This window comes from Pezoporus wallicus, unplaced genomic scaffold (assembly GCF_028554395.1).
Source record: "Pezoporus wallicus isolate ANWC-B61680 ecotype Strahan unplaced genomic scaffold, APGP_CSIRO_Pwel_v1 contig_4722, whole genome shotgun sequence".
Taxonomy (NCBI): Eukaryota; Metazoa; Chordata; class Aves; order Psittaciformes; family Psittacidae; genus Pezoporus; species Pezoporus wallicus.
The window spans coordinates 1,011,248-1,033,973 of NW_026641840.1; the positions used below are offsets into that span (position 1 = coordinate 1,011,248).

Here is a 22,726-nt window from a genome sequence, read left to right on the forward strand (position 1 = left end):
CTCCAGGCTCAACAGCCCCATCTTCCTTAGCCTAAAGCACTGAGAAAAGTGAAGAATCTCCAAAGCCAGACTGTCAGGTTGTCTTCTATTTCAGTCTCATTCTTGTCCCCAGCAAAGACATCATGTGCTCCTGGGACTCTGCTCTCCCCACTATAAAGTGTTTCTCTACTGTATTTCACTGATGGGCAGCTCTCATGGGGTTGGCAGTGCCAAGCTGGCCAGGAAATTAAGCTGGTATGGAATATCCCCTTGGACAGTTCAGGTCCTGGCTCTTTCCCCTCCAAAGCTCTTGTGTCCTTCCAACCTAAACTCATGCAGGGCATGAAGAGGTGAAAAGTCCTTGACTTAGTACCAATACTACTTAGCAACAACTAAATACATCAGTGCGTTATCAACATTATTCTCATACTAAATCCAAACCACAGCACTGCATCAGCTGCTAGGAAGAAAATTAACTCTATCCCAGCCTTAACCAGGACAGCATTTCACAGGCAAGGAGACTCTGATCAGCTCTAGACACAAAGAGGAACAAACACATCCTCTGCCCCTAAAGGAATGATGAATATTGAAAAGAAAATGAACTGGGTTTCATCCCAGCAGGTCTCCCCAGCTTGTGTATCATTTATAGCATTTTAGGACAGCCTTGAGGAAAAATGGTGTTTCCTTCTTTAGAAGTCAAGCTTATGCTTGCAAATTTCCTCATCCCCAAATGAGGTCTTTACATCTTCTTGACCTGGTTCAGATGGGAGCCCTAAAACACCATTTTGATTCCCAAACAGCAAGAAAGGGGCTCTGACCCCAGCTTTCTCTGTGAGTCAGCAGGCAGCTATTTTCTTGTTGGCTGAGGCTGTACAGCAAAGTTTACGCTGCATTGGATGCCAGTGGGTGGATGTTTCCCCCTGCTCTGCAGCGTTGGGAAGATCTATGAGATACGAGTCCTCTCTCTCTGGCTGAAGTCTTGCAATTAGCACTGTATAAATCCACAAAGAGCCAAATCTCATAAGACACAGGCTATACTTCAGCTGTCTCCTGAAAGCCTGGCTCCGTATTCACAGTGACTTTGTGATCACTGGCTATTGCACTCCCAAGATCTCTGTATATGCCACCAAGGATAAAACATGGACTTGTAGGAATTAAAAACACCCAAAACCTTTAGACCTTGATCTACTTGGTTTTGGAGCACTAAGATCTATATTTGGAGGTGGGGAAACCACTTGCAAAGAAGCCAGGAGAGAATCCTCAGTCTTCAAAGTCTGAGATTTTGCTACACATTCAAAAGGCAGCTCAGCAGAGCAGACTGAGCAACACAAGGTAAAAGCAACAGGAGTGGGAAAACAAGAGGTGGTACCAGGATGGGGAATAAGGTTTGGAAATCATAGAATCCAAGAATGGTTTGGGTTGGAAGGGACCTTAAAGCTCCTCCAGTTCCAACCCCTGCCACGGGCAGGGACCCCTTCCACTGGAGCAGCTTGCTCCAAGCCCCTGTGTCCAACCTGGCCTTGAACACTGCCAGGGATGGGGCAGCCACAGCTTCTCTGGGCACCCTGTGCCAGCGCCTCAGCACCCTCACAGGGAAGAGCTTCTGCCTAAGAGCTCATCTCAGTCTCCCCTCTGGCAGGTTAAAGCCATTCCCCTTGGCCTGTCCCTACAGGCCCTTGTCCCAAGCCCCTCTCCAGCTTTCCTGCAGCCCCTTCAGGCACTGGAGCTGCTCTCAGGTCTCCCCTTCAGGAGCCTTCTCTTCTCCAGGCTGACCCAGCCCAGCTCTCTCAGCCTGGCTCCAGAGCAGAGCTGCTCCAGCCCTCGCAGCATCTCCATGGCCTCCTCTGCACTCGCTCCAACAGCTCCACGTCCCTCTTGTGCTGCTGCCCCAGAGCTGGATCAGGTCTGCAGAGCACAGCAGAGGGGCAGGATCCTCTCCCTGAGCTGCTGGGGGCAGCCCAGCACATGGAGGGGCTCTGGGCTCAAGCAAACACTGAAGCCAGGTCATGGAGAGCTTCTCATTGATCAACACCTCCAATAATAAACCTTCAGAGGATGCAGAGCCAGTGGATTTGACACACAGGATAAGGCTACCTGCAAAGCAGATGAGTTTCATTTGCCAGCGACCAGTACTTGATGGTTCAGAGAGTACAGGAAGCTATCCCAAATTAAGCGTACAACTGGTCAGCCCAATGCAATGAAAGCAGAGCACAGCCATGTACTCATAGAGATCCAGGATCCTAGAGAGCGAGGACCATCAATCCTGCAAGTACACCAAACCTTACAGCTGGAAACAGGCTGAACACTCAGCAGGAGCAGGAACATAAAGATAATGCTGTTATACTATATTATTGGGAGAAAAGTGTCAGGTAGAGGTGTGATGATTTCTCTTCAGTGATACAGGGTTTGAGCAGAGGCAAGAACAGAGTCTCCCTTTATGCTTTATTCAGCATAAAATCTCCTTTCATTAATGGCAGGTATCCAACCACTTTGGAGCAGCAACCACTAGCTACAGATGGGGCCAATGAAAAGACCTGACACAGCAAATCCTTCGTCTTCATGTTCCCACATGAGTGGCTAAAGAGAGCAGGTAAGCACATACAGGCCCATAAAACAGGGGTGGTTGGAGCATCTAAGATCTTAGCCAGGTCTTGAGTCCAACATACACAGGGTGCCCAGAGAAGCTGTGGCTGCCCCATCCCTGGCAGTGTTCAAGGCCAGGTTGGACACAGGGGCTTGGAGCAAGCTGCTCTAGTGGAAGGTGTCCCTGCCCATGGCAGGGGTTGGAACTGGAGGAGCTTTAAGGTCCCTTCCAAGACAAACCAATCTGTGGTTCTATGCCACCTGATCCCAAAGACAACTGAAGGGGCAGGACACCCATGCTTGCACTAGTAGAGACACCCAGCTGAGACACAAATTCAAGCCCAGCAGCAGCAGCAAGAGGGACTCTACTCATTGTGCAGATAGCTGCAATGAGGCAGGGTGGCCACAGCCCTGATAAGCAGCAGCTTTACAAGTATTTTGTGGAGGTGGAAGCAGTCTGGCACCTATCCCACCACAATACCGTGATGTTCTCCAACCGCAGTCCCATGATGTTCCACAGATGACACAGGAAGACCACAAGCACTTTCAGCAGAGAATCAGCAGCAAAACTCAATCCCCTCTTAAAAAAAAGGAAATAATAAATGAAGGATTCTTAACTTGCTATTAATTTTCTCTCCCAGTGACTTTATCCACTGCCAACACATACAAAGGCCAATGGGAAGTTATTCTTAGAGCCCTGCCTGGCTGTTGCTGCAGGATAACTAGCTCCAATCCCTACCTGAGAGTCTGATACTGCTGAGCTAGACAGGATACTTAATGGCCAGGATCAGATACAGGGAAGAGACAGCATTGTGCTAATATGGGTGAAAAGATAATCGCATGCTATGTTTGTTAACAAGAAGATTAGAAGAGAGCTGGTGTTGTATACACACGCCGAGGCTGTATTTGCAAGGAGATACACAAATCTATCCTGCACAGCATACAGACACATTTAGTTTTGCCCAGAATTATGCAATTCCTGTGCTCCTGGTGCAGGGTAGTGTGTGCATGCATAATTACACCCAGCATTAGCAGCAACACCTCTAGCTCAGGTAGACTGACATGTTCTGTGCTAAGACTCAGGTTTAAGAACCTCATTACTTTGACAGACCTGAACTACTCAGGGGACAGCTTCCTCAGCTCGGTGTCTGCCTCAGGCTAACAGTTGCATTCACAACAGCTTGGGCAATTCTGAGAACTCAATGAGGAGAAGGCTTTTTTGCAAGTTATTGATTTGAATTTTTTGAATTTCTTGAATTTATTTTTCTGTGTTTGACCTTAGGTAGATTTTTTTACGCTGTCTTACTAAAAGCTTCATGCTTTGGAGCAGGTAATAAAATTGGGAAGGTTCTCAGCTGTTGCATAGAGATCTTCTGGCCATGCCTCAAATTCGGTCTAAATTTGACCAAGTTACAACATCTAACAACACATATAGAATCATAGACTGGTTTGGGTTGGAAAGGACCCAGTTAAGATCATCAAGTTCCAGCCATCTGCCATGGGCAGGGATGCCTAGCATTAGATCACGTCACCCAAGGCTTTGTCCAGCGTGGCCTTGAACACTGCCAGGGGTGGAGCATTCACCACTTCTCTGGGCACCCTGTGCCAGCGCCTCAGCACCCTCACAGTAAAGAACTTCTTCCTTCGATCTAACCCGAACTTCCCCTGTTTCACTTTGAACCCATCACCCCTTGTCCTATCAGTACAGTCCCTGATGAAGAGCCCTTTTCCAGCATCCTTGTAGGCTCCCTTCAGACACTGAAAGCTGCTCTGAGGTCTAAAGGAGGAGTAAAACACGCTCAACATCAGCAATGAAGGGACTAAGGAAGTTTTCCCCATGCTATTCCTTGTGTCAGCTGGAGCCTGTTGTGCTGCTAAGAAGAAAACTCTTCTGTGGTCCCTGATGGGCTTACTTACGCTGCAGCTCAGCTTAATTAACCCAATCAGAAAGCAAAAGAGGAGGATGCTCTGACAGGGAAGGCTGGGAAAGGGAGGAGGGGGAGAAAAGTGGCTAGAGACAATGTAGGAGAAGGGAAGTGTGGGCAGATTGTGGATTTGCAAGTTCTGTAACCACTGAAACATCCCCTCCTTATGAATGGGGTATTGAACCCGCAGCTCCTGAATCTCCCAGTTCCCCTAGAATGGGTTTCCTGCAGCTGCTGACAAATGAGGAGGTCAAATCAGTTTCATAAGGTTAAAGTTCTGGGAGGAGATTTCCATTTTTGGCTTTCAAAAGCTTAGAAAATGCATTTCAAAGCAAAAAATAACACCACTGCAGAAAGGAAAAGAAGGGGGGAAGGAAGAGCAGGTAGTTGCTGAACGATTGCAGACTTATCCAGCATCTTCCCTAACCCTTCTAAATGCATTGAGAAGAGATCAGAGGTCTTCCTAAATAAAGGACAGCACTACTGCCTACCAATTACTTCTCAACACCAATGTTTAATGTCAGGCCTGGAGTGAGTTACTTACAAGACTTGATAGAATCAGGAGCAGCAGCCCTTATTTACAGACTATTTCTACATATGCTAACCCCCATGAATGACACAGGAGGATGTGACAGCACAGAGCCTGATGACAGCAGGCTGCAGTTACTTTGCTGTCCCACCATAGTTCACATCAGCACATCACACCTTGTCCTGAAGGGCCTCTCCAGCTCCCCCCCCCCCAAGTAAGATAGCACGTTGCTGCTTGCAAGGGCAACCTCTAATCGAGATGTTCCTACTAAAAGCACATCCCCACCTCCATAAGTTTCAGTTTAGAAGCACCTCAGGGAGACAGAGGTCCAGGAAGGTGAAGACTTGGCCAAGGTCACACAGAGACAACATAGCTGAAGCACAGAGCCCATGTGTTTAAACACCACCCTAATGCCACAGCAACAACTATTCTGCAAAGCCACACATGCAGCGCATCGGGGAACCTCATTTATAGCTGATTTTCTCTATTATCATCTCCTTTGGTGCATGCTTTAAGAGCACATACACCCCCAAATAGCTCCAGAGCAGTAAATTCCCATCAGTCTTCAACTCATTTGCTCCACCAGCACTTCACCAGCATCAGCAGAATAGGTGCATTATACACTCGAGTGTCATTCTTGAAACTACTTTAAATAGTCCAGTGGTCACCGTGTTCAGCTGTGAGTGTGCATGGATGCATCCAGGGCATCCTGAAATGATACAGAGCAGAGTCCCGCTGCTGGCGCACAGCCTGGAAGGGAGGAGGTATCTAACTCAAGCTGCTTTGCTGCTGAAGCTCTCTGCATTATGTACCTATGCTTACCCACACTTCCCTCTCAAGAGGAAACACCGTCAGGCTGCAATCAGCAATGGCACTTGCTAGACAGCTTGCTGCTGCTGCAAAGCACACCTGCGAAGGCAAAATCTTCCTCCTTCTGTAAGCATCTTCCCTGTGCCAGATGCTCACACACGGATGGAAGCTGTGCTTTGCAGGAGCAGACCCTTCATTTGCACCAACACGCACCTAGAGCTACCAACAGCTCAACAAATCACCCCCGAGCCACCACAAGGAGGGTGATGCAATTGTCTGAGCTGTTTGCATAGCCTCGTAATTGCAGATCCATCATCACAAAGCATTAGCTGTGTTAGGATAGGTGTTACAGAGAAAACCCAGCACCAGAAACAGACACATTTAGGCTGCAAAACATAGTTTATGGGTTTGCAATAACCAGTGGTTTCAGAGCTGGGTCGTGCCACCCAGAAGAACGTTACTTGTTTGCTTAGAGGCAGCTGCAAGCAAACCGTCACCCCACACTAATTTCATCCAGATCCAAACACCATCTGCTTTGTTCATCTCTGCTCACACAGGCTAAAGGCACCTGAGGCTGAGACGAGGGGCACTTTTAATGTGGGGGCACAGGGAGGTCGTCTCTGTTCATCAAATCCTGCTCGTTAGAGATGGAGGCCTTGATAACACAGGCTGCAAGACCTGAAGAAGCGCTATAAAACACATGCATAGGTGTTGAAAGAGTAAGAACCACAGAGGACTGTTTTCTATGTGCACCCCAGCCCGCCCAGGCTGCGTTGCAGAGAGCAAGCCTGCCCTCATTCTCCCACTGCATCCATCTCTCCACTCATCCCTCTCTCCAAAGCAGGACTTGTTGCTGTTTTCCCCTCACCTCACAGGATATCATAGCTGCACTTTGGGTGCTCCATAAGTGCCTAATACAGTTAAAAGCATATAAGCTTGTGCCCACGCACTGTGCCCTTTGGGGATGCAGTCACAACTGTTTAGGAGGTAGGAGCATCCTCCCGGCTCCTGGAAAGCATCATCTGTGTTTCCAGCCCCTGGGGGCCTCTGGTAAGGCCTGCAGCACACAATACAATGCCTTGTCCTGGCTCCTGTGTGGCTGGGACAGGCAGCTTGGAGCTGTGGATGGGTTTTAACGATGAGGCATCCACTCAGACACGGATGGGCTGAGATTTGCCCTCACTTTAGAAGGTGGAGCTCGGAAACCTTTTGCTTTGACTAAAGGAAAAAGGCAAGGGGGGGAGAGGAAGGGAAATGAAGTTTGGGTTGTTAGTGATGCCTTTGAATACATTAGTTTGCACTAGGTGTTACTGAGCTTATCCTGGGGAGTGCATCCAGGTGATGCTTCTGGGCTTATTCCTTGTTTATACTTCAGAAAACAAAAGCATAGCAATAAGTAGAAACTTGGACTTCTACTACAAGCTCATCTAGCAACTCCCTTGGCCAGACTGACCCTGGCTAGGTCAGTAAACACACTTAGGAAACATAGGAGTTGCTGTGTGGACCAAACCCCAAGGCAGCGAGGCCATGGTCATGCCATGGGCACATCAAACACCAACCTGTCTTCTGTCCCTGCAGAGAATAGGAAATGCCTGCAGGAGGGAGCCCACAGCTCCCGGCTCTGGTCCTACCAGATGCAGGAGGGCCTAGATAAAAACTGGAGCAGTGTTAAGATGCTATTTGAGGTGTAAAAAAGCTATTGCAATTCAATGGGTTATTAATGACTATTAATAACAAGATGTTTCTCTGGGGCCACCTGCATCCCACACACTCCCCCAAAACCCACACTTCCCTTTTCCAGCTACAACCCTATCTCATTCAGGGCAGATAATTCCCTTTTCCCCTTTGCCTTCAAACCATGCAGGAAGGTAGCGCTCAACGGGCGGTTCCTCTGGTACAATCCACACAGACTAACATTGTGCCAAGCACCATGAACTCAGAACAGAGCTTTTCCCACTAAGGTGCCAGAAATAACACAAATAAACCATTCTCCTCTGCCTGGCTTTCTATCTACAGCTCCCACACATCGCTACCAGCGGGGCTTTCGAACTAAAACAGACTGGGCCTACGTGGCTTGAATTTATCCTGGAGATTTATCTCTTCTTGCTGAAGGCTCTGTGTTTGCTTGATCTTCCTGCCTTCCAAGTCCTGCAAGTGCCACATGTTGCACAGCTGGGTTCCTGACAGAGAAAGAAAACAGGAGGGAAGACAGAACAGATTATATATATATATCTATATATATATATATGTGAATGTAATGGTCGAGGCTTTCAAAAGTCACCTGTGAACTTCAGCAAAGTCGCTTTGGCTATCTCCAAGGGACCTACGCACAGAGCTCTTGAGCTTCCAAAACTCTTCTCTCCATGGGCAGAAGAGGAAGGAAAAGGAAACAAGGAGCTCCAAAGGACTTGGTGCTCTGACGATGCTCAAGGCCAGCTCTTGCAGAGGAGGATTTGCAGGACGAGCTGTATTGGGGAAGGCTGGGGATGAGGCTGCCAGGAGGGAGAAGGGTAGATCTATGTGGCAGTGAAGGAAATGCTGACTACTTTTAATTCTCAAACTTGCTGGGCTGTGACTGCTCGCACAGTAATGTGTTTGTCCAGCTCCAGGAGAATTTGTTCACCTTCAGCAGCCATAACAGAGGAATATCCCTGGGCTCCAGCACAGCTAATGGTCCTACACAGACACAGGCAATTCCAATTCCAGCATGCCAAACCAACTATAAAGCAAGGAAAGCTAAAGGGAAGAAGAAAGCCTGTTCGTCTTGAGCAGCACTTAAAGAAATCACAGCGAAGGAGAAAACAAAGAAAATGTTATTTCCCATGAAATGAAGTATTGCTCTCTGCAAAGGGAGGGGAAGAAAAGGGGAAAACAAAGCAAACTGGAGACTCAGTTCATAAATACAGCAGAAGGTCAGCTTCCTCCTCACCAATAACTTGGTCCCGCAGGAACTGAGCGTGGTATTTGATATAGGGCAGATATTTGATTCCTTCCTCTGCATGGGAAGGCTGACACACGTGTCCACCTTCCCCACCAGCGAACACCATTGCCATGGGCTGGTTTATGTCCCTTCTGCTGACCACCCTGCTTCAGCAGCAGCATGAAGGCATTTAAAAGGCGCTCCCCCTTAACGCTGAGCTGAAGAAGGGGTTATTTTTGCCTGTGTTTGAGAATAGGCCTTTGCTGTAAAACCTTCTGCCTCAGCCCAGCAACAAGCCCTTGGAAGAGGCTAATTATGGGTGGCAAAGTAAGTCACCCACTGGCGTAGAAGAGACAGGCAAGCAAAAACCTGCACCTGGAGACCTATTTTGCTTATTATAATATAAAGCTGATTCTGCTGCCTGTGTTACCAGGGAAGGAGAAGCAAGACAGGAAGGAAGAAAACCACCAAGTGAACTCACTGCATAGAAACGGCCATGGTTTCCTCGTCCAACTCACTATTGCAAGACTGAGGAGCACAGCCTTCAAGCATCATCATACAGTCACAGAATGGTTGGGGCTGCAAAGGACCTACAAATCGTCCAGTTCCAACCGCCTGTCATGGGCAGGGACATCTCACACTAGCCCAGGTTCCTCAAGGCCCTGTCCAACCTGGCCTTGAACCCTGCCAGGGATGGAGCATTTACCACTTCTTTGGGCACCCTGTGCCAGTGCCTCAGCACCCTCACAGTAAGGAATTTCTTCCTTATCTCCAACTTAAATCTCCCCTGTTTCAGTTTGAACCCATCACCCCTTGTCCTATCGCTATAGTCCCTGATGAAAAGTCCCTCTCCAGCATCTTTGTAGTCCCCTGTAACTTTTCCATATCCTTGTGCAGATATGAAGAAGCCTCAAAATCATCCTCCCCACACATCCATACCCAAAAGAGGGGAGGTAGAGCAGGAAAGCAGCCTGTATGGCCACATAATGCTGTGCATCAACCAGCTGGAGTGATGGAGATCCCTGCACAAGCAGGAGTCCATGTACAACCAAGGACTCAGAAAACAGATTGTCACCAAGTTGCAATCTGCTTGGGATCTCCTCCAGGCTCGTGGCACCTTGTGCTCATGGCCAACCTCCAGCCACGGAGGGATGAGAAGTGGGGCACAACCTCCATCCTCTTCCAATGACAGAGACCCCTTTGTGATCAGCAGAGCCTGGACCAGCACCTCCTGAAAAGCATTAAAGCAACTGAGCTCACAGGGAGCCACATTCCCAGACACAAAAGTTTGCCCAAGATTTCACCATGTATTCCCAGTGCAAAACCTCAGGTTTTTCCCTCCCTTCCCTCTCCTCCCCACAAGCTGGAACAAATCCCTTTCCCACCAGTGTCCGAGCAAGGGATACTGGAGGACAAAGGAGAACTGGGCTTGTCCTAAATCCCTCCTAACTCTGGCTGTGCAGCAAGGCTGCTCTTCCTTCTCCAGAAATCCCATCCTGGACCTGCAAGACCTTTCCTGAACTATGAACAAGATTGGCAACAAGATGTGACAAGTGCAGGGTGAACAGATTGGCATTTTCCGACCACATGCATTTTGCATTCATGTGTAGAAATGTGCATAGAAATGTGTATTTTCGTGGTTATGTATAAAACATACACATACATATACATATATATAATGGATGTAGTTGTTTGTAAGGAAAAGGGACTGCAACTTCAGCTACAAAATAATGAGGGAGCTGGGCACGTGCAGGCAGTGCGATACAACCCAAATCTCTTACACTGTAGGACAATCACGATCTCTTCTCTGAAATGAATGCAGAAAGGGCCCAAACAGCTGGGAAAAGGGTGATGCATGTGAGAAACTGCCTTTTCTCTGGCTCATGCATAACAGAGAGTGTGTGTGTGTGCGCTGCAGATGAGTCAAAGTCTGAGGGCTGCCTTGTGTCAGCCGTTGACTGTGCCAATGACAGCAGTTCCCAACAGCCTTTAATAACATCACTTGCAGACTTGAGCAGAGGGACAGGAAAGGGGGAATGTGAATGCTTCTCTTGCAGGCTGGTGCACAGAGCATCCTGTATCCTTGCCAAAATCTGTTCTAAGCACCCACTGATGGGTCCATAATTGCAGCCCATGCTGTGAGGTTATTCTAAGAGGTAATAGAAAGCATAAGCAGGAGACCAACCTCGGGTACATGGGGTCAAAGAGCGGTCTCATGGCCAGGATGACATGGAGACATGCTGGGGTCGTAGAATCCGTCATAGAATTAACTGGGTTGGAAGAGACCTTTAAGGTCATCAAGCCAAACCTTTACCCCAGCACTGCCAAGGCCACCACTAACCCATGGCACTGAGGGTCTCATCTACATGAGTTTGTTAACACCTTCAGGTAGGTGTGGATCAGGTGATGGTTTGGAAGGACACATCCCTACTGCGTTTCCCTGCGCAGCACAAGGTTCGCGCTGCAAACACCCGGTTTACCCTGGGAAGCAACCATCAGACAAGAAGTTCTCTTATTTCTATGCAGAGACAGGTAAAACAGAGAGAAATATGTACAAGCAGTCACGCTGAGAATACACAAGCCCTGCTGCCCACCTCCCCTTGCTTCCCCGTTGTGAAGGTGGGAATAGAGTTCCTGTGAGGTCTTGCGGTTGCTGGAAAGCTCAGACCTGTGAAGATGCTACAAAATCCTGAGCTTAGCCCAGATTTGGAAAGCTTTGGGAAGTGCTGCAGAGCGCATCATGTTCTGATTATTTACTTCTCCAAGCTAAGGAGAGACCTACTTCACACACCACCTCCTGGAGAGGCGGAAAAATCAGGCATGTAAAGTAAGAAGGAAATAGAAATCGACTTGATAGCTCCATCCCCTTCCTAATGGGTAATGCTTACCTAATTATGCCCGCTTGCTGTTTCCTTTTCCTGCTTTCTTTGAGGTATTATGCAGAAAGAAAATTGTCCTAGAAGTTGTTGCTTTCATTCAGAGGCATCCCTTTGAGATGCCTGCTTTGCTAAGGCACACAAGGGCAGCAATTCCATTCTAAAGAAGATAAAACCCCTCCTGAATGGCTCTGACAGGCACTGGTTTTAGCATCCAGCTCCTGCTGCACATGGCTCACCTCTCTTGCCTCCCTTCTCCATCCCTCATCCAAGCAGAGGGATGCAGCTCCAGGGATGCTCTATGCCTCCTGCCCTTGCTTGGCCAAGGTGAGCAGCTCCTGTTCTCTTGGAGCCACTGTGGCAGGCAAAGGCAGAGGCTGCAAAGATGCTCTAAGTCCAGGAGCCAAAATGACCCTGCCCTCAGCAGGCTTTAGGAGAGCAACCTGAGACATGAAGGTCTCACGGCTGGTGGGATCCAGGGGGACACCTTACACCAGTTCCAAATCCACACCTCTGCTTGGGTGACATCTCTACAAGCATCAGTGTCACAATCCTATACCCAAGCAGCTCTCTGCAGCTCAGGGTGGAGAAAAAAGGGTGGTAGAAGCTAAAAAATGACCCCTCCAGGCCCACATCAACATGAGTGACCCGACCAAAACACAACAAGCTTTCACTTGCCACAGCCAGCTTCCTTCCTTTAGTGCTGTTCTTCATTGTACCAGGAGCAGGGGAGTGCTTGGGACATGCAAGAGCATCTCCACCCCAGCAGGATGCTCCCAGCCATCAACACCACAGAGACAGCCTGGATGTGACCCTGTGCTAGCACTGCACTTGCAGTGTGGGTTCCAGAGTTCCTAGCACAGTGAGGGGTGCCATTCATCCCCATAGACCCCCAGAGTGGACCCCCCTCGTCCACCCCTCCACCCCCAACCTGCACTTCCCAGGAAGGCCCCCTCCCCAGCCCTGCTTTTGCACCCCAGGTGTTTTTATCTCTTCTCCATAGGGAGCACAGCTTCCAAGAAGGAAAATACAAAGCCCAAAGGGACTGACTTGAAGCAATGAAAGAGGCTTTGCAAAGGGAAGTGTGAAACGCTTTTCTGCTCAAGGGGATGCTTTAAAGAGCCTCCTTTTGTTTTCTCAAAGGCTGGGACTGGGTGTTCCCAGTCCCAATAGGCCGGACTGGTGGAGATCATAAGGAACACAGGGAACTTCCAAGGGCTACGGGATGCAAGCAACAGCAGAGATCTCCCCACGCCCAAGTCCCTGCATATGCAACATCTTGTGCTGGTCCAGCCATTCCTGCATCCCTCCTCACCTTGCAGAGTCTTGTCCCCCAGGGGAGCATCTGCATCAGCTGCATGCAGAAGCCAGCCCTGGACCTGCAGCAACTGCTCAGAGTGTGTGAAGAGGGGCTGAGCCTTACTCCTGCAGCTACACCCTGAAATTTCACCACTCAGTTGTTAATTCTGCATCAAGAAAAGCTGAATGGTTTTTCCTTTTCTTTTCTTTTTTTTTCCCTTCATTTTTCTTCCTTTCTTTTTTTGTTTCCTCCCCACCAGGCATTTTCCAGAGAGTCCTTTAGAGCTAGGATGGGAAGAAAGAACTGCACAGCTCATCTGTGCTGCAAGCAAAGCCAAGCCCTCCCCTGTCCCAGCCAGAGAGGGAAAGCAGCCCTGTTCCTCCTGGTGCCTCTGGACATTCCTCCATCCTCCCAGCTCCTGGTCCCACTGATCCACCCCTCTGCAGCAGCTGCAGCATCCTCAGGGTTGACGGGGTGTGAAGGACAACAGGATGGAGGGAGTTTTCCTTGCAGAGCCACCTCTGCAGTGCTGCCAGCTTCAAGGGGAAACTGCAAACTGGGTGGCTGCAGGCAGGACACCCAAACATCTGGCTTTGCATCCCACTTGCACTGCCCAGCTGTGCATCCCCCAAAACAATGGATACGTCCAGACTGCTGTATAAATGGTTTCCTCGCAGGACCTCCTATAGCCTATAGTAGATGCCCTTTCTTACCCCTTGCACCCATTCGCGGGCAGCAAGAGCCCCCCAGATCAGGCTTGGCACCCACAGCAGCTTGAAACCACGAGGTAGGACAGGCAGAGGGACGCCTTTAGCGCTGCTTGGCATCTCTCAGTCTGCAGCCAGGGGCGGAGGAGCCTCCCTGCACAGCCTGGCTGGGTGCCTGGCTGCAGGGGGGCTCCAGGACGGGAGCACTGGAGGAGCATCCCTGCTCCCAGCGCGGAGGGATGGGTTTGCAGAGAGGAGGTGGGGGGGGAACTTCAGCAAACAACAAGGAGCAGAGCATGCAAAGAGATAAGAGAAGGTATTTACCAGGCAATCACTACAAGGTCCTGTGAATATAGTATTTGTGATGGATGAACAGACATATTATTCCAGAACTTAATGCAAACCCTTTTGCACCAAATGGTGACATGCGATTACTAGTCGGGAAATAACTAAGCTCATTATAATGAAACGCTTCACTCCAATCCCCCTCCAAAGGATGGATCTGACGAAGGAAGGAACCTGTGACGGGAGCGTACTGGGGGGATTTGTTTAACCAGATCAGCCCGCTGGGCCAGCGCAGCACGGCTGCTTGCCTCCAGCACGGCTAAAGCTTGGATTGACGGGAATCATAACCCACAGACTTGTGTGGACGAGGGGGGGCAGTACCCTACCCCCAGCATCGGGTTCTTTTTGGCAAGACCCTGAGTTTAAGAGATGAAAAGAAGCACCTTTCAATAATAAATAATAATGCTAACTATGTGTTTCTATAGCAACTCATCACCATAGCAGCTAAGCACAGGAGGAAAACTCAGAGCTCATCCTGCCGTCTTCAGGGTGAGGAGGCAATTGCCCTCCTGGAGGTAGCTTAGGTGGTGGCAGAGCAGGGATTTAAACCAAGTCGCCCTCCAAGCTGCCCCTGAGCACTGCCCTCCACAGAGGAGCCCTCTGGGATGGGGCTGGATGCTCTGGAGAGGTGGAGTGTGGGGCCCAAGGGGTGATGGGGGTGTGCAGCCTCAAAAGCACCAGACACCCAGGTCATTGCAACCCTCTAAATGAGTCCTGAGGCTCCAGGGTGGCTGGAACACCCCCAGCCTCCCCCCCCAACCCCATCCAGCCATTAGGGCACCACAAAGGGGAGAACACGAAGGGTGAGACATAACAAAACAAGGAAACAGCCCAAATAAGCCATGCAAATACCCCACCACCTCCACATACAAACCTTAGGGGAGAAGCTTATAAAACTCCACATATTGCTTTGCTTTTAGCAAGAACCTTAAATTTGCACCAAAACCTTGAAGAAATAACAAGAGTTTCCCACAACAGCCCCCAAACTCGCTCTTTTAAAGCCAGGAGTCAAGCAGACGTGGCCATCCTCGTTTGGGTGTGGGGTTTTATTTGTTTTCCCTCTAAATGGCCCGTTAAGGAAAGATCCAAGCAAAAGCCTTTGATTAGCTCCACAACTGCTGTGGTTCTGTTCCCAACCCCTCTCCGCCCCCTTGCAGGGCTGTGGTCACAGCCTTTTGGTTCAGTGTAGAAGCCTCCTGCCCCTCACCACCTCTGAATGCCTCTTCCCAGCCAGCAGCAGAAGGTGACACTGCCCAGGGATAGGACAGTGGCTGTTAGTGACCATGAGCCATGTACATGATGCTACTCCTCAGGCTGGTGAGTGAGCTCCCAAAGAGAACCCCTCCGGTTTTATGATCTTACTTGAGTCATTTGTGAAGGTCTTTAGAGCAAAGCGACTATTAGGTGATGGCTAAAGCAACAGTCACCTCTACAAGACCACCCCCACTTGCTAAATAGGGAAACAAGAAGCCAAGGGGCTTGCTCCTGGCCATTGGGCAAATCCAATTGTCCCTTTGGCATCCCAAAAGAAGTATAATAAAGCTGTGTTGCTCACCAAGCATTCTCATCAATAGGCAATTGTAACAGGATACACCTCCTTAGCCTCTAAATGGGTTTTCTTTCCAGCACTACATTATAGACAAATCCCCTGTCACAAAAAAAAACAAATCCCTTTTTACAATCAAATGTGCTCTAACCAAGTTAAGCAGGGCCACATGCACGTTGCAGGGAACCTGCAGACCTTTTCCCAACTTCCCAGCAGGAATATCTTCCCTTTGGAGGGGGAAAAGGAATAAAAGGGATAAAAAGAAAGAACGTTTAAAAGAAGAAATGAAGTAGCAATTTCCCAGTTCAGCTGGGGATCTATGTGTGGGCTCCTGATGGTGTTTCTGTTTCAAAGGGGCTGAGCTCTGGCTGCTGAAGCAGCGACTGACACAACGCCAGTGCTTGACTTATGAGCACTTCATCTCGGTGAGATACTGTTAATTTAAATCGTGCTGCAGTTGAGGACGAAGCCATCCGGGCTTTGATTTACTGCTAATTCATCGCTCCCATTCCTAGAACTCTTAAAACTCCAGTCACCAAACAGTTTAACACTCACAGTGAGGCTCATCATGAACGGGCATCAGGGCAAGTGGCAAGTGCAAGTTCCTCGCTTCAGAACTCTATCAGTAGTAACCATCTATGCACAGTCAGGTCCAGCATCACTTCCCGATTTCAAAGGAAAGCAATACTGGGATTAAAAACCCCTCCGCCGCCATCACCTTTCCTCCCCCGTGCAGTGTTTTATGCTCAAGGAGAAAGAACAAGTGAGTAGGGGTGGCTCAGTTTGCAAACATTTACATGCCTTCGGTGCACTAAGCACCAAGATTTATTCCTCCGGCCCTTGCATGAGCTCAGAGGAGGGGGAAGAGTGTGAGTATATATCATGCAAATGCCTGTAATGGAAACCTATCCCATATTATCTGCATTAGATCCACACATTCGTCCTGTCAGAAGGACAAGGCAAATTCAAGTGCCAGTCAGCTTCCATAGATTTATTGCCAATGGCTTGGTGGGAAAGCCCTGGCATCGCTCGTGTATGGATAACACAGCTAGAAGCACACTCAGAGATCAGGCATGGAAGCTGAGGGAGACGGTGACTTAAGGTCTCCCTTCTGGGTCACGAGTGCAAATCCAGCCATGCTCAGCAGCAGGTTTGGATTATTCCTATGCAAATCACAGCTTCTTGACTTTTGGGCCTGGATTTCTGCTTTTCAGCATGCAGTGTTTAAAAAACACTGAAAATCCTTGTCAGCAGCCAAGCCTCAAGTGAAAGCAAGTCACAGGCTCTGCAAATGACCTCTCTCTACTGAAATCCCTCCTAAGTAAGGTCAAAGCCACCTGCTGATAGGCAGCATAGTGGGAAATCATAGACTGGTTTGGGTTGGAAGGGACCTTCTAAGGTCTTCTGGTCCAACCCCCCTGCAATGAGCTGGGACATCTTCAACTAGATCAGGTTTTCTCCATCAGGGAATGGAGTTTTCAACCCAGTCGCTACTCCCATTCAGCTCTTTAAACTCTCCTCCAGCCCTGAGAACTTGGTATGTTCTACAAGCATTAGTGTTTGAAATACAAACGTCTGGGAACATTATACTTCAGGGAACAGTTGGCTTCTCCCATGGCTCCAGGAATCACCCTTGAAGAGTGTGTCCCCAGACTGTATGGGCTAGAGGTGTCTAAAATGACTTAACCGTTGAGTTTCCAGACAAAAGGGTGTCTGGTGAAAGCCTTCAGAGCATCTCTAAGAGTTCAAGCAGAGCACATGCACCAGTGAAGAATAAACACACAGTTCCAGTGGGATGAGTCAAAATAAAACCAAAGAGGAATGCCAGTTCCAGAAAATCACCAGGCAGACTGTTGGTGTTACAGCACATCTCAGGTTTGCAATGATTTCTCCATTCCCAAAGGTGATTAAAAGCATTAGTACCCAATTTTAAAGACACAGGGACCAAGGTTCAGGACAGCACAGCTGCTGTTCAGCCAATGCATGAAGCCGAGATGAGGTTTGCCCATTTTAAAGCACCCATCTGTCATTTGAATGGGGGAAAAAACTATCTTGAAGGTGTCCTAGCCCTGCTCTTGGCTGTTGAATATCAAGACTCAAGGGCAGGGGACCACTCACTGCTCTCATCTCCAAGTACCACTTGGGGTTCAGTTCGTATTTCATGGCAGTGAGTGAGGATTCCCATCGCTAAGTGCAGACTGAACCTTTTGCCTCTCCGTGCCTCAGTTTCCCACTCAGCACCAGGGGAATGAGAATACTTTACTTGTTTAAAACACTTCAGATTCGGAATGAAAACCATCTGGGGAGCCCGATGTATTTCTTTATGTATTTGTTTGTTTGTTTCCTGCTCCTCAAGAGCTCAAGCCTAAAGGATGCAATAGAACTGGATGAGCTTAAAGCCTTTTCCAACCCTAACTGTTCTATGATTCTATGAAGACAGTCATGCAGGGAAGCACACTCATCACTGATACCCTGCAGTTGCCCACAGACTCTGTGCAGACAGGAAGTCTCGTTGCCTTGGGCACCTGGAGCAGTTGGTGTCCATTAACTGAGTCCTGCAAGCAAGAAGGAAGGAGTAAGAAAGAGCTCTCTGAAGCCTTTTGTCACACTGGCAGGGACCAGAAAGGGCTTTTTATTTGAGCAGTAAGCAGTTTGAGGGCTTTATAATGGGAAACAGCCGTAATCTAAAATGTATCCCTAACTGGGGAGGGGGATTCACAGGCAGGACATGAGAGTTTTGAGTATCAGCAGTGCATCTGTTGCATTTCAGTCTCAGCTGTACGGGATCTCACTTTGAAGGGGTACAGTGAATGATGAATCACGAAGATCCAAATGCCTCCCAGGACAGCATGCCAATTTGCTCAAAAACACCTGTAGGCAACGGCAAGCTGCAAACTTTGGCATCACTAACTCCAAAAGCCCTACCTCTATCCACCTCCTGGCATAGGATGCCAACGCAGTGCACAAACCTACTATGGAAACATCGTTATCAGGTTTTAAGGAAGCTTTTCAGTGCCCCCTTCCAAAGAAGAAATGAATTCCTACACCGCATAACCCTCAGCACGCTGGAGCATCGTAAGACCTCGCAAAGCTTTTCACCTTGGGGCGTGTGAGCGCGCAAATCAAACCCCAGCACTGCGGGAAGGAGGCGGGTTTTATTGCAACAGCTCAACATCGAGGAAACTGGGAGGCAGAGACAAAGCAATTCAGGGAAAAGAAAAAGATGCAACACAAAAGCGGCTCCAGCACCCTCCTCACCCTGCGAAAGTAGAGGAGTCTACATGAAACCAGCTCTAGCAACCCACTGCCCCCCGGGATCTGCCTGCCGAAGATGGTTTCTGTCTTCCCAGTGGAAGAGATCACGCCTGTACTGAGCCCTTTGCTTTGCCACATCTACAGGCTGTGTAGCGTTAGGCTGGCTGAGGGTGCAGGGAGGGATGCTGGCAGGTGAATGCATGAGGAAAGGCTCGAGCATTTCCTTTCCCCATGGAGAAGTTCAGCATCTCTCTTAGGATTTGCAATAGCACTCATGCCTCCGCTAGCCAGGTGCCGGCTTGCACGCTGAACAGATTCAACACCAGTCTTCGGCGCCTACAAGGCAGTTACAATCATCAAGCAAAGCTTCCCAACAGCACTGTGATTGATCATCAAGCTTGTACTTTAAAACACCCGTCTCGGACATAAACAGCACTTAGATGATGCGGCTGTCATGTATTCCGCATCTTGATACCGCCGAGCACCGCGCATTTAAGATGGGACAGAAAGGAAAAGCCTTGGACTCGTCCTTTCGGAAAGGAGATACCCCCATGAAGGATGGGACTGGGCAGAAGAGGGAAGAAAATCCCAGGCTTTCACGCCGGGGCTGGGGTTGCATGTTTAAACCTGGCGGCACACGGAAAGCAGACCCACACATCTGTTGCACGGCTTGAAGCCCGGCTCTAGTGAAGGATCCCCTGCACAAACAAACAAACACACGCTTCCCGAGGCAATTAAACCACAAACAAAACGCTGCTCCCATCCCCTAAACCTTAAGGCAGCGGCTGAGCCAAGGGGAGGAAGCACCTAATCGCACCCTGGGAGGCACACGCTGTAATTAAAATCACAGAGACGCCAAAGAAAAGCAGCCCCATGCTCCAGTGGTCCTGCCCGCTCACGGATTTAACCGGCTTTTATAAACAAGCCCCGGGTGAAACAGAGGACAGATAAAAGAGAATAAGTTAGCACGCTTTATGCCTCCCAAAATGCTTGTTCAGGACTCAGTTTAAGTCCCTAGAAGGCTGCGAGTGGTTGCATCGGCTGTCAAAATCCCTTTTGATTCATTGTTCCCTGGAATAACAGCATCCCCCGGCAGTCTCACGGGTCCCGGTCCAAACCTTCCCGCTCTGCACCGCTCATCCCCTTTGCTTTCCCCAGACCTTGCATCCGAGGCATCGCATCCCGGTGGCGGAGGGAAGCCATGGAAAATCAGGTGCGTTTTCCAGCGAGCTTTTTGGCACGGTTGCCCGGCTGGAAAGCAAAGCGGAGCAGACGCGGGGTGGAAGTTTTATAGGAGAGGAACGCAGTCACAAGCTTTCCACCTGGTCCTTTCCATGAAGGCGAGTCCCTGCAGGTCCTACACCCAAATCCAGCCCTGCAAACGCTGCATCCCTTCCCCAGCACTAGGAGCAGATGGGGCCCCAAGAGAAGGGTTTTCTCTGGGCTGGGTATGTAGCAGCCACATGCAGCCGCTACAAACCCAAACAGCACTTAGCCCTGCTGGGGCTGAGCAAGTGGGTTTGTTTATCTGGGAGGAACTCATCTGCTGCCGGAGTATTATATTTCCACCAAAACCATGTGCCGGCTCGGTGTTTAGATCACTTCTCTCTGTCTACATAATTTAAGGGCATATGTCTGATAAACGAAGAGCATCAATAACGCAGGTTTCGGTTGCAGCACACATACGCACGGAAGGAGGGAGGTTTCTCAGTCCGCAACCGGGATTTGGGCAGTTAAACTCTCCAGCACCTTGCAGGAAGGGAAACGACGGGGGTCTCCCTTCCCTTCTAGGCGTTCCCCGCGCGGGGTGGCCCCTATACCCATCCATCGGTCAACCGGGGAGGTGTTGATCCTCCCCGGGAAAAGGGCTCTGGTTCCAGCCCCGACCAGCCGCAGCCTCACCGGGAGCAAGGAAAAGTTTCCAAATGCCTCCAGCCCCTCATCCAAGGAAGGCTCTGGAGCACCGAGAAGGGTAAAAATCCCTCCCGAAGGGCGGAAAATCCGCAGCCGGAGGTGAGGTGAGGAGGGACAGGCTGCGACGCCGGAGCCGCTACCTCCGGGAGGAAAAGTTGAGCCTTGTGCATAGGGAAAAGGCCATCGGGGACTCCGGGGAAGGGGGGGGCTGTTGGGAGGGCACCTGGTCCCCTCCGCCCTGGGGATGTGGAGGAAGGGGGGTCCCTGCTGCGAACCCCACCAGCATCCTCCAAAGCCGGCCCTAGAGGGGCCGTGCCCGCTGCCCGCGGGGGTCCCCGCTTCCAGCCACGACCCCCCTTCCACACACCCCTGGAAGGGGAGGAAGCAGCGTTTGGGGGTGTCCCAGGGCCCCCCCTCCACTCCCGCCAGGTGAGGAGGGCAGGTACCGCTGCAGCCCCCCCGGCCCTCCCGGGGCATCCTCCGGAGCATCCTCCGGGGCATCCTCCGGAGCACCCTCCCGCCAGCCCCGCTGCCCGTGCGGGGCAGGGGTCCTTACCTGCGAACGCTCCTCGCTTGCTTTGGGTGGGTTTCGGTCTATATAAATATATATATATATATAAAATTCTTTTTCCTCTCCTCTCCTTTCCCCCCACTTCAGTCTTCAGAGCAGGCGCCGCATTGACACTGCAGATGGTCTCTGTGTGCGTGTGCGTGTGTGTGTGTGTGTGTATGTGTGCGTATGTCTCTCTCCAATCCCAAATACTCCACGGAGGCGGAACACGGAGCCCCTCTCCCTGCACTGGGCAAACCGTGTCTGGCTCGCCCAGAGCCCGGGGAGGAGGAAAGGGGGGGGGGGGGGGGTGGGGGGAAAAGAAACGCAGCTCCAGTTTTAACTCCCCCCCCCCCCCCCCAAATCACCCCTTCCCTCCCTCCCTCCCCCAGCCCTTCCCCCCCTCCCTGGCTCTAAATCAGCAAGGAGGGAGGGGGGAGGCCAGCAGTCGAGCGGGCAGGCGGGGTGCAAGCAGGGGATGCGCTACGCGGCTATGCCCGGCTCCGCGCCGCTGCCCGCCCGCCGCGGAGGGCTCGCACTGCGGCTGTCTCGCCAGCCTCTTCCTCCCCAGCCCTCCTCGCCAATGGTGGCTGCGGGAGAGGGCTTGGACACCCAGGCTCCTTTTGCAAACACAAGGCACGACAAGACGCACACACCCCTCTTCCAAATAGGAAGCAATAGGAAAAGCCGGGGAGGTGTGGAAGTGCGCTGGGAATGCGAGCTCAGCACGGCAGGGGGGATAGCAATAATAATCATAATATCAACAATAATAATATCAATAATAATAATATCAACAATAATAATAATATAAAAATCCCTTTCTGTCCTTTTTCTCTGCCTTTCCTTTATTTCCCCCTTTTTTTTTCGCAGAGAGTGGCCAGTTGCTCCTCCTTTTGCCAGCCCACCCACCTCTGGGAGAGGGGAGAAGGAAGAGGGGCGCAGTTTGTCTTTGGAGGGGGTCACCCGAGCAGCTTTTGGCAGCCCTAAAGTTTGTAGGGGATGGGGATGGGGATAGGGATGAGGATGGGGACCGGAGAGGGGACGCCGCTCTCCCACGGCTGCAACTCCCGCTGCCTTGATTTCTCCTCCGGGTGCCTTCCCTCGCTGCTACTCACTACTGACACCTAGGATGTGATTGGGCTAATTGGGAAATGTCTCTGCCCCCCAAGAAAAGGAGGAAAAAAAAAAAGGGGAAAAAATACATAATCACGGAATCCAATCTTGCTGCTGCCTCCAAAAAGCCCTCCTGCATCACAGCTCTGGTTGACATCTGCCTCCCTCTTCCCTCTCCGGCGTGTGCCCCGCTGCTCTCCTCCAGCGAGGACCAAATGAGGAGGGGAGCCCATCAGAGCCAGTGCAGGGAGGCTCGGGGGAAGATCAATCTCTCAGCTTGGGTGAGCAGTAATCCTACAGAGCGGCTGCAAGCTGCTCTGCTCTCCGGGTCTTCATTTAATTCCTGGCAGCCAGAGGAATAATAGTGTTTTGTA

General features: G+C 50.3%; 1 protein-coding gene across 3 annotated transcripts in view; it reads right to left on the minus strand.

Moving 5' to 3' along the window:
- PLXNA4 (plexin A4) overlaps positions 1-21,527 on the minus strand; it is a 464,287-nt gene extending 442,760 nt beyond the window's left edge. For 2 of the 3 annotated variants that reach the window (XM_057425602.1, XM_057425604.1), the window contains exon 1: positions 21,246-21,527. The gene's annotated coding sequence lies outside the window, so the exon portion shown is untranslated. Of the gene's footprint in view, positions 1-19,935; positions 20,206-21,245 lie in introns of those variants that run through there. The other variant, XM_057425603.1, reaches the window with a different exon arrangement.
- Positions 21,528-22,726: the final 1,199 nt, after the last annotated feature.